The sequence below is a fragment of the Molothrus aeneus genome, chromosome 1 (assembly GCF_037042795.1).
Source record: "Molothrus aeneus isolate 106 chromosome 1, BPBGC_Maene_1.0, whole genome shotgun sequence".
NCBI classification, from domain to species: domain Eukaryota; kingdom Metazoa; phylum Chordata; class Aves; order Passeriformes; family Icteridae; genus Molothrus; species Molothrus aeneus.
In genome coordinates this window covers 7,386,477-7,402,501 of record NC_089646.1, presented here as the reverse complement: position 1 = coordinate 7,402,501, position 16,025 = coordinate 7,386,477, and positions in this window count along the sequence as shown.

Below are 16,025 nucleotides of genomic sequence, written 5' to 3'. Positions count from 1 at the left end.
GCCTTGCTGAAATGGAGGAAAGGCAATCTAGGTGATCTCAAAATAGAGTTTGCCAGATTATGAATAGGATTTACAGTCTTCACAAAGGTGAAAGCTGTCTGGACTTCATGACCCAGAACCAACCAAATGGGTTTTTTTGTAACTAGCTGCTCCAGAGCTCAGTTTGGAAATGAAACACAGAGTGGCACTGTTTTGGTGTGAATTAGGAAATTTCTAAAAGTCTTTTTTGTTATCTTTACTAAATAGAACTCCTTACCTACCAGACAGGAGCATGAGCTTCAAGGGCATCATCCTCAAAAGTTCCTAAAGTGCTGCCCACCAAGTGGCCCCTCAAGCCCTGAGCTTAACCAAGGTAGTACCAGAAATAAGGAATGGTGCAGTTCTGTTATGACCTGAGATAATAAATCCTGTGGGAATGCAAGGTAGGTCAGCTGGACCTCAGACTGAGCAGCTTTACTGCTGCCAGACCACAGCTGGCATCTCCCCATAGTGCTGCCCTGTGCTGTGTGTGCTGCCAGCATGGGTCACTGCTGGCCCTTGTCTTCCATCCTATTTCACAGTTTAACATGCCAAATTTGGGGATATTGAGACACAAAACCAACAGTGAATCACTCTTCCAGTCTTGAAAAAGTTCCTGGAATGAAGCACCTGTGTTCCAGGCTGCAAAAACTTGACCATGACTGTCATTCAAGGTTTGCTTGTACTCAGTTTGTGCAGCTCATGTCCATGAGACCCAGGCACAGTGACCCCACAGTTATGGCTTGTAGGGTACCACAGGTCCTGGACACAGCTGGTCACCACATCCCTGCAAACCTTTCACCAGGGGCATGAATGAGTGAGGTACACCTGGGGCTGAGACATTCCTGTGGTGCAGAAAGTTTGGAAACGTTTTTCCAAACTCTGTCCAATAAATGAGAAAATATTTCTTTTGAGGTGCTTGGGCTGGTGAATTTACTTCAGATTAATCTTACAATATTAGTTTCAGAAAGAACCCTCTTGTTCCCAAGATCAGGACCCAGAAACCATGTTCACAGTTACAGTGTTTTGCCAGACCTCTAACAGGTGAATCTGTGATCCCATCTCTCTCATTGCCCCTCACATGATCATTTCAGTAGTGAGTTAAAATGCATTTGCTGGTAATGTAAAAAGAAACTTGCATAAAGAGATCCTAAGTAGAGTGAAAGTCCTCTAGAAACTCCTAACCTTGACAGAAGGGTTTAAAAGAATCCTGTCACTAAAAACTGTAACCTCTGAGAGATGAGAGGTGGGATTATTTCACCAGGCAGGTAATTGCTGCCACAGATGTTGCCCTGGGACACTCCAGGTAGTTACTTTACAGTATTATCCATTTTTCCCAAGTTTTTAGAAAGTGGTTGCACTTTAGGATTAAGGAGGGTGAACTGGGTTTAGCTTTGATGAAGATGTAGAAATCTCATAGAAAGAGAGATCCATTTTATCTAATGGTTAGAAATTTCCATTTTAGCCAGCATTCAATGTTTTTCCTATCTGCTTTTCACAATGGATGAATGTTTTAAATGCAGGTCTCAGGCAGCAAAGGAGATATGCAAAAATAAAATTAGTTTAATAGAGTGTACCCCTAAATTTTACTCACAAAGCAAGAATTAGCCAGACTACCAGGTCAGATAGAAGAAGCAGAAAATTTTTTTTAGCATTTATGTCCTTTGCCTGACAGTCTGTATTAATAATAGTGTAAAATAGAATGGAAACAACAGCCTTACATAAACTTTATGATACTTCATGTTCTAAACCAAAGATTGGCACACTGGGACAAAGGTACTAAAGGAGAACTAGCTTGTATTTTTCTCCAGTGCAAGGAAACAATGGCCATTGGGGTATGATAACTGATGGCTTAGGAAAGTAAAATAATGTCAAATTTAAAAAATGAAAACCCTAAAGGTTCAAGCTCTTACCATGCAAGGACTGACAGAGACAGATCTGAATGCTTCCAAGGAGAACATATGTAACCACTCACAAATAGTGCTGAAAACTGTTGACCAGCCTCCAAACCCCACCTGCTTTTTACCATCCCTCCTCCTTTCTATTCCTTTCCTTTCCTTGGGGAATTTAAAGGAGCCCTCTCCATTGAGCCAGTGGAGCCAACACAAAAGCAGACTGGTAGGTGAGCATTTGCAGCTTTCCAAGAGAACAAAAAAAAGTTCTACTTGATTCTAGAAGCACAAAATAGAGCAGATAAAAATAATGGTGAAGTTAAATATGGAAATAGCAGGAGATTCTGCTGACTTAAAAGGGAATCTTTTTAAATATTTTTGGCACAGTAAAAGGGTGCCAAGTTTTAGAAAGATGACTGGAGGGAAACTGGGAAGAATGTGAAGTTTGATGGTTAACCCACTTTGTAAAAGCTGCAACCCAACTTGCAGCACTCAGTGCAGCCCTGCAAACATGACCTGACCTGTGCATGGGCATGACCCCAGCAGACCTGCCTGCCCCAAGCCCACCTGTGTGGCTCAAGAACTGCAAAGAGTACCCTCAGCCTTGGTTGTGGTTGGCTCAGCAATGGCTCCATGTGGCTTTACCAACAGTAAAAAATATTTTCTGTTGCCATTTGAGGGCTACTCTGCTTGTAGAGATAAGCCAGGTTTTGGCTGCTAACATACCCCCAAGGCAACTTGCTGTAGTCAGAGCATGCCTGGGGAACTCAGGCATGAGTTTCCAGCAGAGATATAGCTCTGCCTCATGTTTTTAGTGGTCTAAGATACACAAGGATCACTCAGGGCAGACAAGAACCCCTAGGCACACTGACAAGAAGCTCATATCTGCCGTGCTGACTCTAAGGTGGTCAATTTGAGTCTGTATTTTTGAAAAAAAAAAAATCTATGGAAATCATGTTTTCCTACTGTTCTGAGAACCTCTTGTGTTTATAAAACCTGAACAATCCAAAGCTCCTCAGATGTGAAGCTGTACAGAAACTCACAAAATACAAAACAGAGTTTTGTGTTAACTTGCTTTGTTGAGCATTTATACCAATATCAACAGTCAGTCCAAAGTTAAAACTCCATAATCCATCAGCAAGCAGTCCAGTCACATCCCCAGTAGAGAATTTTCCTATTAAATTCCAAAAACACTATGAAAAGTTGAGTGTAGAGGAGGAGAAAATGATTCTCCTGTCTGCAGGAAGCCAAAGCATTTGTATTCCTGAAGAAGACAACAACTCAAAAAGCTGCAAAGTCATCAGGAACAACAAGCATATGTTCTTCAGATAAATACAAGTGTTAGAACATTTTGGGGGAGGAGCAGAATTGCCCAAGGCTCCCTGGTTTGCAATCTGTCAGGGAGAAGCTTCATCAATAATTTATTAAGAGAGGAGTATTTTGCAAGACAGCGCCTCACACTTAGTGGGAACAGATGCACTGCAGTGAGAGGACCCAGCTGCACTCAGGGCTGCTTGTGTTTGATTGAAGGCTGTGGCATTGTCCTGCCTGAAGGGAAGGCAGAGGTTCAGAACACTGGGGGAAGAGTTTCACACTGCTCTGCATGAGCCACTCTGGGCAGGACAGACCCTTCCTCTACTCTCCTTTGTCACAATGATATTTTATGAAAAATCCCTTCACCAGGATTTTTCTCCTGAGAAGATGAGAAGCCTCAGCTTCTCCATTTGTTGCTCCTCTGGAATGTGGCCTGGAGATTGTTTATCCAAACATGTGAATTGTTTTTAATTAATGACCAATCGCAGCCAGCTGTGTCAGACTCTCTGATTCTATATCACGAGTTTTTATTATTCATTCTTGTCTAGCCTTCTGGTGTATCCTTTCTCATTCTTTAGTAGAGTTTTAGTATATAATTTCTTATAAAAAGATAATATAATTATAATATAATATAATATAATATAATATAATATAATATAATATAATATAATATAATATAATATAATATAATATAATATAATATAATATAATATAATATAATATAATATAATATAATATAATATAATATAATATTACAGTATAATAATAAATCAGCCTTCTGAGAACTTGGAGTCAGATTCTCATCTCTCACCTCATCCTGGGGACCCTCACAACAACACACCACTCCTTTATGCCACACCCATGGTTTGGAGAATCTGGTGCAGCCTTGGAGGAGGTTTCCACACCACAGCCTTTCCTGAAAATGTGGGAAAACTGAGATTGGAGCTGCCATATTTTCATGACTGGTAACTGGGGGCTGGGAAAGCTTCAATCCACACTTTGGTGCACATCCCTGATAGCAGACTCCCCACTGCTCCACACAGCAGCTCTGTGTCCTTGCTGGAGGATGGAGGGGCCCCAAGGTTTTACAGGTGCTGGTTTGGAGGGTCACTTGTATCCCTGTGTGACAGCCCCAGCCTTTCTCTCTGCTCTAAGGACAGCTACCAATATAAAGTCAGCAAAGAGTCCCTTCTTTTCCCCTCAGCAGCAGTCATAGGGTCTGGCATTTTGCCTGGGCTCTCAGTATAAAGAATAAGAAAAAAAATCTTGCTATTTTGGTGGAGGGTTGATTTCCTGGTCTACCATAGAATTCCTGTGTGCCCTTGGGTAGCTGCCCTGTTCCATCTGGGACCTGCCCCAGCCAACAGATCCTGTATGTGAGAAAGGGAAAGGGAAGATAAGACTTTATCTGGGGAAAAAAAAAATAGCCACCAAAACCAAAGGGGCAAACCCACAACCTCCCCCTGGCCCTGCACATATCAGCCCTGTGATGGTGTCACAGAACAGCATCAGTGGGGGGAGCAGCTTGTGCTGAGCACAGTGAAATGGTCCCACAATTAAAAAAAACAAAAAATCAATCAGTTTAAATGGCTGCTGTCTTTCCTACTGCCTACTATCCAGATTATTCCTACCAGCCAGCAGGACTATTCCCCTTTGGAAGTACTTTGATATGGGACAGTCAATAGAGGTGTTGATGCTGTAGATAGGAAGACATGAGAATTTGGAGAGGTTGGAGTGGTCAAAGATAGGACTTTAAACTAGTAATGTGGGCTTCTAAATGCATCCACGTGGGACAAAAGCAAGAACTTTGCAAAGCACTAAAATGGAGTCAGTGCTGGCAGACAGGGAAGGGCAGAGGATCAAATTTCAGGAAAGAAATACAGAAACACAGCAAGGACTGCAGGCGCTCAAGGGCAGCAGCAGCTAGTTTGGATCAGATCAGATCTATCAGTTCAGGAAGTCTCTGAAATTGGATCAGGTCATACAAAGCCTGCCCCTTCTTCCAAGCATGAAATGGAAATTCTGTGTTTTCATTGCCGTGAAATTTGCATTTAGCTTTGTCTGCTTAGGAGGATAGATGCTTGTTACTGCACTTCAAATCTCATACCCCTTTGGAGATAAACACTGAACCACTCTGTGGGAACTGAAGCTCACAGCTTCCCTCTTTTGTAGCAGAATCAAAGTACCTGACCTGAGTAGGTGTTAAGACTCTCACTGAGCATGTCCTTTTCAAGAGGAATTTAAATGTTCAGTGTTTCCTGGGATCTGGTTTGAAACTCAGCTTTAAGCAGAGAAGCAAAAGACTGCAGAAATGTAGTTTGATAGTGGCCCAGAGGAGTTCACATCCCAGGGAGGAAAGGAAGAGCCACAGGCAGGAAGCAGCACTGTGTTTCCATCCTCATTTTCCTGAGTGCAGAGAGCTGTGTCCCATAATAAATTAGCATGATATTAATTTAGTAGAATGAAAATGTCTTTAAATAAGGGTGTTTTGAGACAGTCTAACTGATCCCAACTTTTAGGCAAAGTGGTTAGAAATATACACTATGCCTGACACACAGAAACATGTTTTAAAGGAAAAAAAAGGCAACATCTAATGAAGCTTTAGGGGTTTGTTCTGTAGTACCACATTGTTCTCTCCTGAACTAAGAGCAAATGATTCCTTTTTCTATCAATGGTGTGTTAAATCATACAAAAGCAACTGTATCACAACAACTAATATGAAAATTGAAGAAATTGAGTAACACAGAATATTTTTTTTTTTATTTTTATGGCGGACCACAGCCCTTGTGAATTAAAATCACAAATTATTTTTTAAGCACAATGGTTAACTTACAAGAAGAACAAACTTTTATTTGAGATGGAAATCTCTGTTGCCTTCTGTTCCAACTCTAGCAGTGGGTTCAGTGAGATCTCTGAAGCCCAGCTCTGAAGGGGTGTTTGGGGAGCATTTGAATGGGCCTCTGATTCCAGCTCACAGAAGAAAACCCTCAGTGTCTCCTTCTGTAAGTGACAGTTATAGATTTACTAAAGGCTAAAATAATTCAGATATCATTTGCTTATAAATATCCCAGTACTATGTGGACAGTTGCTAAATTAGATTTTGAAATTTTTTATTTTCTTACTAAGATAGATGAATCAAGGAGAGCTCTGTTATTAAGCTGAGGAAGAAAGTAACCTTTAATTTACAGATCTGCCAAGGGGCTATTTGGAACACTGAATTATCCCTGTAGATCTCTAAATGAAATTGTATTTCCTTTTCATATGACATTATTCAGATCACAGATAACTTTGCTGAACTGCAGACATAAATGCTGTACCTAAATTAATACACAGTGCAAGCCAAAGGCCACCAGGATGGCTGCATGGCCAGACCCAAGTGTGGTGTAAAGAGGTGGAGATCTATTGAATCCTAATCGCCAGAGCTGCATTTCTGACCCAGAGAGTCATGAAGGTTTAGTGAGTTATGGTAGCAAGTTGTTTGTAAGCCTCAGGTATTGGATTAAAGACCAGAGGTCTTAGAATTGATGGAGTGTGAAGGTTTTTAGTAACCATAACAGCAGTGTTTGAGCCACAGTTTATTTTCTCTGCTTTGCACACCTCCTCCTCTCCACAGCAGGCGCATAAACCAGAGCATCTCTTACAGCTGCATACCTGCATTCATGCCTCAGTGATTCATTGTCTTCTCCCATTGACACTCAGCTCTTGGGGACACATCCTTGGAGGGTAGGGTGCTCAGGGATGTACTCCCTGATGGATGACATGCTGTCAGGGCTGGGGAGAAAGTTTGCAGATTACTTCAAAAGATATCACAACCAAAACTCAGTCAGACAGTGTTCAAACTGCCATTTGAACAGAGAGCCAAAAAATCCTCAGCTGAGGACAGTAAATAAGAATTCGTGTGGAGGTTAGCTCCCTACATACACTCATGGCTTCATCCATTCCTCGTTAATGTAGAGGAGTGCAGGGCAAGAAGGGATTTCCTAGGTCATTGCGTTTTCACCCTTCCTGCTGCAGGCAAAGTATGTGCCATCTTCAAAATAGTCTGGTTTTGTATCCTGACTGCTCCAGAGCCTTGCTCCTCTGATGGTTAGAAATCTCTAACTAAAGAGTACTCCCCAGCTACTCTGTGTATGTCTGTTCCTTCACCCGTATTAATCTTCTCTCTCCTCTCCTCTCCTCTCCTCTCCTCTCCTCTCCTCTCCTCTCCTCTCCTCTCCTCTCCTCTCCTCTCCTCTCCTCTCCTCTCCTCTCCTCTCCTGCTGAGTCTCCATCCTGTGCATTTTCTCATCAATCACAGATTTATTGATGGTTGACACACACCTGCTTATCTTTTCTTTTACTATGCTGTAGAAGTTTTAGTCTTCATTTCTCTTTTCATAAAGGACATTTTTTTCCTTCTACCCACTCTACTTTTCTGATTCCTTGTTATTCAGTTCACTTGAATGTAGATGGCCAGAATTTTACATTTACATCTTATATAGAAAAAATTTCACAATTCCTGATACCTGACCAATGCCCTACATTGATGGCATTTCTTACCTACCTCTACTGACTGTGCTGGTGCCAGTGCAGCTTACCAGGGATTTATCTTTTCATAGCCATAGTGTCTCTGAGTCACTTTGTGAAGGAAGGTACTTATTTTTCCTCACCATTTCCCCTTTATTTGTCTATTAAGTGATCTTTCAAGAAGTATTGAAAAAGATTGTCAGTAACTTCCCTGAGAGTGACATAGCTCCTGTCAACTACTAGAGCTTCCTTTCTGTCATTTCATTGTACAGTTCTTGCACTGGTCCTCATGTTTTCTGCTTTTACTTCAGTTTCCCACACAGCACTTTCTCAAATGTTTTTTATATACAAGGTAAATCCCATGGATAAAATCTCTTTATCAGAGAAAGGTATCAAGCAGCACAACATGCTGTCCCTTTGATAAACCTGTGTTGTTTTTTAGTCTGCTTTTTGCTTACCTCAATGTCTTTGATTTTTCTTTGCTTTCATAGTGATTCAAAGATTTTTGGTACAATTACAATCAGATTATTAATGTTTAATTTTCTCTATCACTTTTCAGGCCTTTTTTTTTTTATTTTTCTCTCAAGGACAGCACTTTCTCCAACAGTAATAACACACATTTATATAGTTAGTGCTGTGAATGCAATTTCACCCTTCTGACTTTTGGTATTGCAGGACAGTGATACTCCAGAATGTCCAAGCATATTAATCTCCTTATGTTCACTATTACCTCACATTTAGCACTGTATTTTCATCCATGCATTCTCACTAGCGCTGTATTTTCATCCAAGCATCCTCACACCTTTACTTCCAGGTCCAGCCTTATCCACATTTTGAAAGTTGATGCTAGGCAAACAATTAGGTTTTAATCTATGTATTTTTTTTATCCTTAAATATTACTGAAATCTTCTTCTTTTCTTGTCCAGACTAAACTTGAGATTGAGGGGAAAGTCTAGTGGTCATCACAACACAGAGAGAAGGGACAATGTCCAAAAAAACATTAAGAAGGCAAAGTTACATTTAAATGTAATTCCCTTTTGCTGAGAACTGTTGTGTTTTGCAGATGAAGGATGATCTACCCACGTAGGATTTCATTACCTTTCCTTTGATATATCAGCACATTCAGTGTTACAGCCCTCCCCCCTGTCTGCTTTACTTTATTGTCTGCCGTTACCTTGCAGTGCTAAGTGCAGCCTAAACTGAGCTCCTCACAGCACACACCTGCCATTCCACTGGTCCATAAAGTGCTGTGCCTAAGAGGCTGCCTGAATAAACCATCAGAATGTAATAAAGATAACTGGAGTGCAATTACAGCTGCTAACTCAGCTTTGAAAATGACATTTTAAGTCAAGAACATCCAACAAATAGACAAACCATAGGCTGCATCTGGGAAAGTTTTGACTCCTCAGCAAACCCCGCCCTGGCTCTGTGGCCTTGAGCAAATCTTTTACCTCTCCAGGCATCCCTTTCCTCACATACCTTGTCTCTTTAGTCTTCTCTAGGGACAGAAGTGGATTTTTCTTTCATTTCTTTTTGTTGGCTGATGCTTCTCAGAACACAAAAAATATACCAACCTGTCGCTCTGATTTTTTAAGTTTTTCTAAGCCTTCTGATGTTTACATTCTTGCAACGAACTTCCTCACGCACTTTCTGTAAATAACTCATTGTTTTGCATTCTTTTATGGAGGAGGAGAAATTTGATGGACTGTTGGTTTGTCCAGTGTCGTTGGAGAGGTGGCACTGTCACCCTCCAATCCACTGTCACTTTTGGAAATCTATAAATGTTAGAGTCAGAAATCAAAAAGTCTCTTTTTTACCTTGAAAAGAGCAGTGTGTCCACATCGTGCTATGTCCTATAGTGACACCAACCCCCTCAGGTTCTGTTTCTGTCTTAATCCTCCTTCACCACCACGTGAAACCTGAGCTGTTCTCTTCCTGTCCTGAGTGTTGTCACAAGCAGATGCACACCTGGGACTGTATGACACAGGTGGGAGCAGGGCAAAGAAACAAACTGGCTGATCCTTCCCAAGCCCAAACTGGAACTTTATTTGAACTAAACCTCAGCAGAGCAGGAGCATGTTTTTCATTCTTTCAAGGACTATGCCTTGAGGTACAGCACTTGCTTCTTTCAGCATCATGCCAGAGGATTTACAGTAGAGTAGGTTTTCCTCACTCTCACAAGAAAGAGGTATTCATATCTTCTTTCTAAAATGCTACCAAAATCCCTTGGCCAATGCTGCTCTTTCCCATTTTGTCTGTCTTTCCCAATGAATGTGGATTTGACAGCTTGGTCAGAGAGCAAGAAAACTAGATAAGTTTTCCCAGAATCAGCTTGTGAGACTTTAGGGAGTTGAAGATAAAAAATGATAACTTATTATTATAAACAACCTACAACCTGCAGGTGTTGTTTTCATACTCTCTGTTTTCCTGTTTTTCTCAGATTGTTTATAAGAAAGGCCTTTTGTTAATCAACCAATCAGGTGAAATGTATTAATTAATTGACCAATCTAGTCTATCTGTATCAGAACAATGCATAAAAAAGAGAGAATCCAAAGTAAAGCAACACTACTGTACTAACCAGCCTTCTGGTGAGTCTGTGTCATTTCTTATTCCACAGTGACAAATGAACATCATAACACGCCACACATGGCCCAGGCCCTGGGAAGGTGCATCTATGCTAATTATTCTCCTCCTCTTGCAGCTATTGGTGCCCTGTAAGATATTAGAAAGTTGTCCCTGAAATCATTACTAGAACTAAATCTCAAATGCACTTTTCATTTTTCAATGTGTGGAATTGATCAAACACTCAGCATGAGAGCAACAAGTAATCACTGCACACTGGCCTTGTTTTTATTGAGCTATATATAAAAGGCATTGTAACACTAGCTCAGGTGATACCTGAGGGATTTTTTTTCCAGTAGCTTTCACTGTTCTCTGATTGAAAGGCAAGTCAAGATGTTTTGACCTGTTCCACATGCCCATGCCTACGGCTTTAACTCCCTAACAACACATTTTCACTCCTGAGATATGTATTCCCCGTCTTCTTCCTGCAGAGAAAGTCACCTCCCCACACTCTCTACTTTTCTTAGGAGAAAATCATGAACAAGTGTGAGGAGAGCAATGACTAAGGAAAATAAGAGCAGCCTTCCCTGATGGGTTGGCTCAACTCTAGCTCAGCTGACGTCTTTTGAATGCTCAGAATATCTACCATTACTACATTTTGCCAAATGAGCCTTATCTGCTGTGAGCAGATCTATCCAATGCACATTGGTGGCACGGTGACATTTTTCCCACTGCTAAAGCACATTTTCAGGTACAGCAGGGTGTGGAGATTGCATTTTCAAAGGCAAAAAAGCTTCCCTCCTTCATATCATTGCTTTTCAATAGATTACTGAGAACTCGGCGGTGTTAAACTTCTGGGGCTGCTTTCTGACATAGACGTGTGAGATTTGCCTCTTCAAAAGTCGTTAGCAAGGTTTGAACCCCTGACCTGTGGAACTGAACGCAGATCTGCACCTCTCAAACTCAAAGCTGAACTTCACCAGCTGCATTAGACTCTTATCTTCTTAGACAACAGGGATGCATGACATACACTTTGAAGGCACCTGCAAGTTCTCCTGAAGCCAACTACCCCAGGGCAAGGACTTGGCCTCTCAGCATTTTGTGGATTTCCTTGCTCAGACCACTCAATTAAACCACAGTGACATTTGCTACAATACTCCCTTTTCCAGCTGTCTTTTAGGGTTTTTCAACAGGCTTTGGTGCCCAGCAGGGGCTATAACAGGAACAAGTGTCTGACATTTTAAATTCAATTCCGTGGCACTTGCCAGAATGACCCTTCTGAAGTCAGTCACATGGCACTCCCCTCATCCACCTGTCCAAGCAGGTCTGACTTGAGTGAATGCCTCTGCTGTTTTCTCTGGTACATTTATGACACATGTAGCGTTTATCAATGAAGATTGAAGATTAACTCAAATAAAATATTTCCCATAACCATAAGCCACAAGAGAGAGACAGAAATAAATTAAAAGAAGATAAAGACATCAACTTTGTTACTTAGACCAAGTCCAGTAGGAGTATGACAAAGGCCAAAGATGTTTTGAGCTCTGAATGTGTCAAAGTGAGCTGTAGAATACCATTGGGACACTGCAGTCAGCAGCACCCACTGTTGAGTTGTTCAGTTCAGGTTTCCAGGAGCATTAAAATACTGAACATGGAGGGTAAGACAGAAGAAAAAAAATGTAGAAATAAAAAAAAAACAACATTATGTTTTCATGTCATCCTGACTGGGATGAGTGTTCTCACAATAGTAGAAATTTCTCTATTTACTGGTACACTTTCCAAATGGTCACTGTGGTCCTCTTCAGTGCAGGTCATTGCTCAACCATGTATCAACTTGCCTGTACCTTCTCTCACAGCTAATCCAACTCAAAAGGATGCTTCACTGCCAAGAAGGTCCACCCTCCAAGCTGTGGAGCCAGGGGGTGGTCTGGAGAGGGAGAGAAGACTCCACCTTGTCTTGATTTCCTCAGGTTACTGGCAGCTTGGTTGTCCTCCTGTTTGTACAGCAAAATATTTCACATAGGCAGGAATGGTGCTGATACAGACTAAGCTCACTGGGCCCAGCCCCAGGAGACTTGAAGGGTCTGTCCTCTGCCTTCCTGTGTGGTCACTGTCTCAAGACAAGGGGATCCTCAAGATTCATCCCAGTTTAGCAAAGTGCTGCTGCTCATGCCTCAGTCTCTCCTCACTTTATCTCAAAAAGCAAAGCAATAATTTTATCTTTGTTCCGCAGCAGGCCCTTCACTACTGGCACAGAGAAGAAAAGTTAGGGGCTGAGCTGGACACATAAAACAAGAGAACTAATTGATTGGAAAGTATTGGGCAAGATATTCCTTGTAAAGGACTGATCAATCAACAAGACCTTTTGGTCTTTTATTTTTTTTCCTCAATACCATTTCATTTTTCTTGGAGTAGATGAAAAATCAAAATCTCCAATCAGGATCTGAGTAGAGGGAGAGACACAAGCCACTCTTTTCCCTCTTGTGCTCATGTGCAGTTGCTACTCAGAGTGGTAGCAGACAGTGAGGGGAGATGGAAAGATGGAAAAATGGAGATGGAAAGAGCCCTTTCCCTCCTAATGAGCAGAGCACCCACAGGGAGTTCAGGAGAGGGACTTGACTACCAAACTCTTTGTTCTCCCAAGACTGCTCTGTTCCTCGACCTCCCCTTCCTCATTTCTCAGGAAAAATAAATAAGCAAACACAGTTGTTTTGATAGGTCTTCAATGCACATGGGTTTGGCACAAAGAACTCCTTGAAGCTTCAACATTTTTCACAAGACAGGAAAATGGATTCACACTCACTTCTGATGACACAAACCATTTTCTGCTATGAACAGCCAGCGTTCAAAACTACCTCTGAACATCCATCCTTCAGCCAGCTCCTGAAATATGCACCCCTTCAAAAGCGCCTCTGTTTGGTTTCTGATTAGCCTTCAAAGGCTAATCTACCTCATGAGAATTTAATTGCTTAGGGTGTTAGTACATAAGGACCACAGTGCATTAATGACCAAATAAAAGACGTTTTATTCAACATGAAACGCTGGTTTTATTATTCCTTTTAATCATTTGAGTGGGCTTGATGATAAGAGGCAGAAATATTCTCAAACATCCAAGAATAATTAATCTTGTTTGTTTATGCAGGGGAAAATGGATAGATTCATGTAATATAAAACAAGGGCAAGGAAAAAGTAATTTTACACAAATGTCATATTATTTAAATGCTTACTTCTGCTTCACATGATTGAATAGGACGAGGAGATCAGAAAAATGAAAAGTGTTTTTAAAAACTAAACAATCCTTCCAACACTCTCTTGTCTTTTTTCTTTCACACACAGGAATTGTTCACAGACAACATTGTAGAAATTTAATGACTTTTGTTAGGCTTCTGAATGAGGGGAGAAAAGACTCACCCACACAGGGGAAGCTGGCAAGTACAAAAATAATAGAGGGTCAGAAAGATTTCATCCAATTGAAATATTTCTTTATAAGGCCATGGAGCTTTTTCAAACAGTAATCTACTGCTTGGAAAAGAGAAACAAACCCCCCCGTGCACAGCCAGGGATGCTGCCATGGGAGCAGGTGCACTGTCACAGCCTGCAAACTCTGCAACACGTATGAACCTCCCTTTTGGAGCCAATGCTCTGCAAAAAATATTGCCACATGTTTTTTTAGAGGCTGTTCATATGTGGATGCTGTTGTCTGGCACAACGAGGTCCTGCTCCTGCCATACTCGGTGTCTGGCAGCCTCAGGTGAACGGCTGAAATGAGCAAAGATGTCTCAGATGACAACAGGTCAGCCATAATTCTGGGTCAGCCATAATTTAGGGTCAGCCACAACTCAGAGCAGCCCTGCCTCTGCTGCAAGTTTTGTCTTGTGGATCCACATGGATACAACAGGAATTGGATATTTCCAATCAGCATCTTTGTGGTGGTGTTTGCAGGGGTCCCAGGATGAGGGAAGAGATGAGAATCTTGACTCCATGTTTCAGAAGGCTGATTTATTATTTTATGATATATATTATATTAAAAGAAAATTATATACTAAAATTATACTAAAAGAATAGAAGAAAGGATTTCATCAGAAGGCTAGCAAGGAAAGAATGGAATGAGAATAAAATCTAGACTGACCAGAGAGTCTGAGACAGCTGGACTGTGATTGGCCATTAATTAAAAACAACCATATGAGATCAATCAAAGATGCACCTGTTGCATGCCACAGAAGCAGATAATTATTGTTTACATTTCATTTCTGATGCCTCTCAGCTTCTCAGGAGAAAAGATACTGACAAAAGGATTTTTCATAAAATATGTCCGTGACATGTCTTTCCCTCAGAGATGTTTGGCTACCATGAAGGAAGGGCAGTCAAAATCAGCTGTGTGTTCCTGGGCAATTTTCTATCAGGAAAGGCTCTTCAGTGCTCTCAGAAAAGGGCAGCACAAAGAACGGGGAGGAGAAAAGCTTCAGCCAGGTGGCAGCTGGGACTGGATGAGAACATTACCAGCACTCAGTACTGAAAACACTTCTGCTGACAGCCATACTAATAATTGGTTTTCTTCTGAGGTCACATTGCTCTCCTTCAGTAAAATGACTTCCTCCAGTGGCAGTCACAGCAGGGAGGACAGAGACAACCAGAAATTCTCTGTTCATCTCACACCTCAGTGCTAATCTTTGTCCTGCACCAAACTGGCAGAAGGCAAAATGACCCAGGGAGGTTTGAGTAAGACACTCTCCTGCCCTATTTGCAGTCTGAAGACACAAAAGGGCCTCAAGCTGGGATTCTCCAGCACCTCGTGCTGAGCAGTTGTGGAGTCCTCCCATACTCACTGATAATTGTGCCAATGCCTGCAAAGAACTAAGGAAAGTCAAGGCACAGCTTTCTCCTGTTCAATCCAATGGGGCTGTAAAGAGCTAAGGAAAGTCAAGACACAGCTTTCTCCTGTTCAGTCCAATGGGTCTGTAAAGAGCTAAGGAAAGTCTAGGCACAGCTTTCTCCTGTTCAATCCAATGGGTCTGTAAAGAACTAAGGAAAGTCAAGGCACAGCTTTCTCCTGTTCAGTCCAATGGGTCTGGCTCACTCACTCTTACAGATACCCTCCAGCCTTGCCCCTTGGAGATGTTTTCAACTGAGACCAAGAAAATAAAACCTGTAAACTCTCCAGCACTCACCTCTGTGCTGCCTTCCCTTCTCAGGGGAACCAGGATTTACACATGGCATGGGACAGGGAAGGACAAGAGCACCAGGAGAGTTGCACAAATTTTTCTAAACCCAGTGACTGAAGTGAGAGGAAAAGCTGTGCAGGAATCAGTCCCAAAGTGGATGAACATGATGAGCCTTCAAGTGTAAAGATTTAAACAAGGATTGAGCCTTGCAGAATGAGGGCTACAAGTCAGCAACAAGTGGAGGAGCATTTTCATCAGCAAGGACTGAACTCATGGGAAAAGACAATCCTTAGCTCTCCATCTGCAGTGCCTGATGAGATTTTCCAATCTTCCAGTAAAATGATTATGCAGTTTAAACATTCACTTAAAGTAATTCATTGCTAGACAATTTCAGAGTGTTTAAATCTGCTTGATTACCATTTCCCTTATTACTTCCATCATTATAGGTGCAGCATGAATTTTATTTGTTTTAGGCAGATGAAAGACAAAAAGAGATATAAAATCTTCTGCTGATCCCTGGTAGCTAGCAACCTTTTTGTTTGGAAAGGCAGACAGATGCAGGGTTATTTAC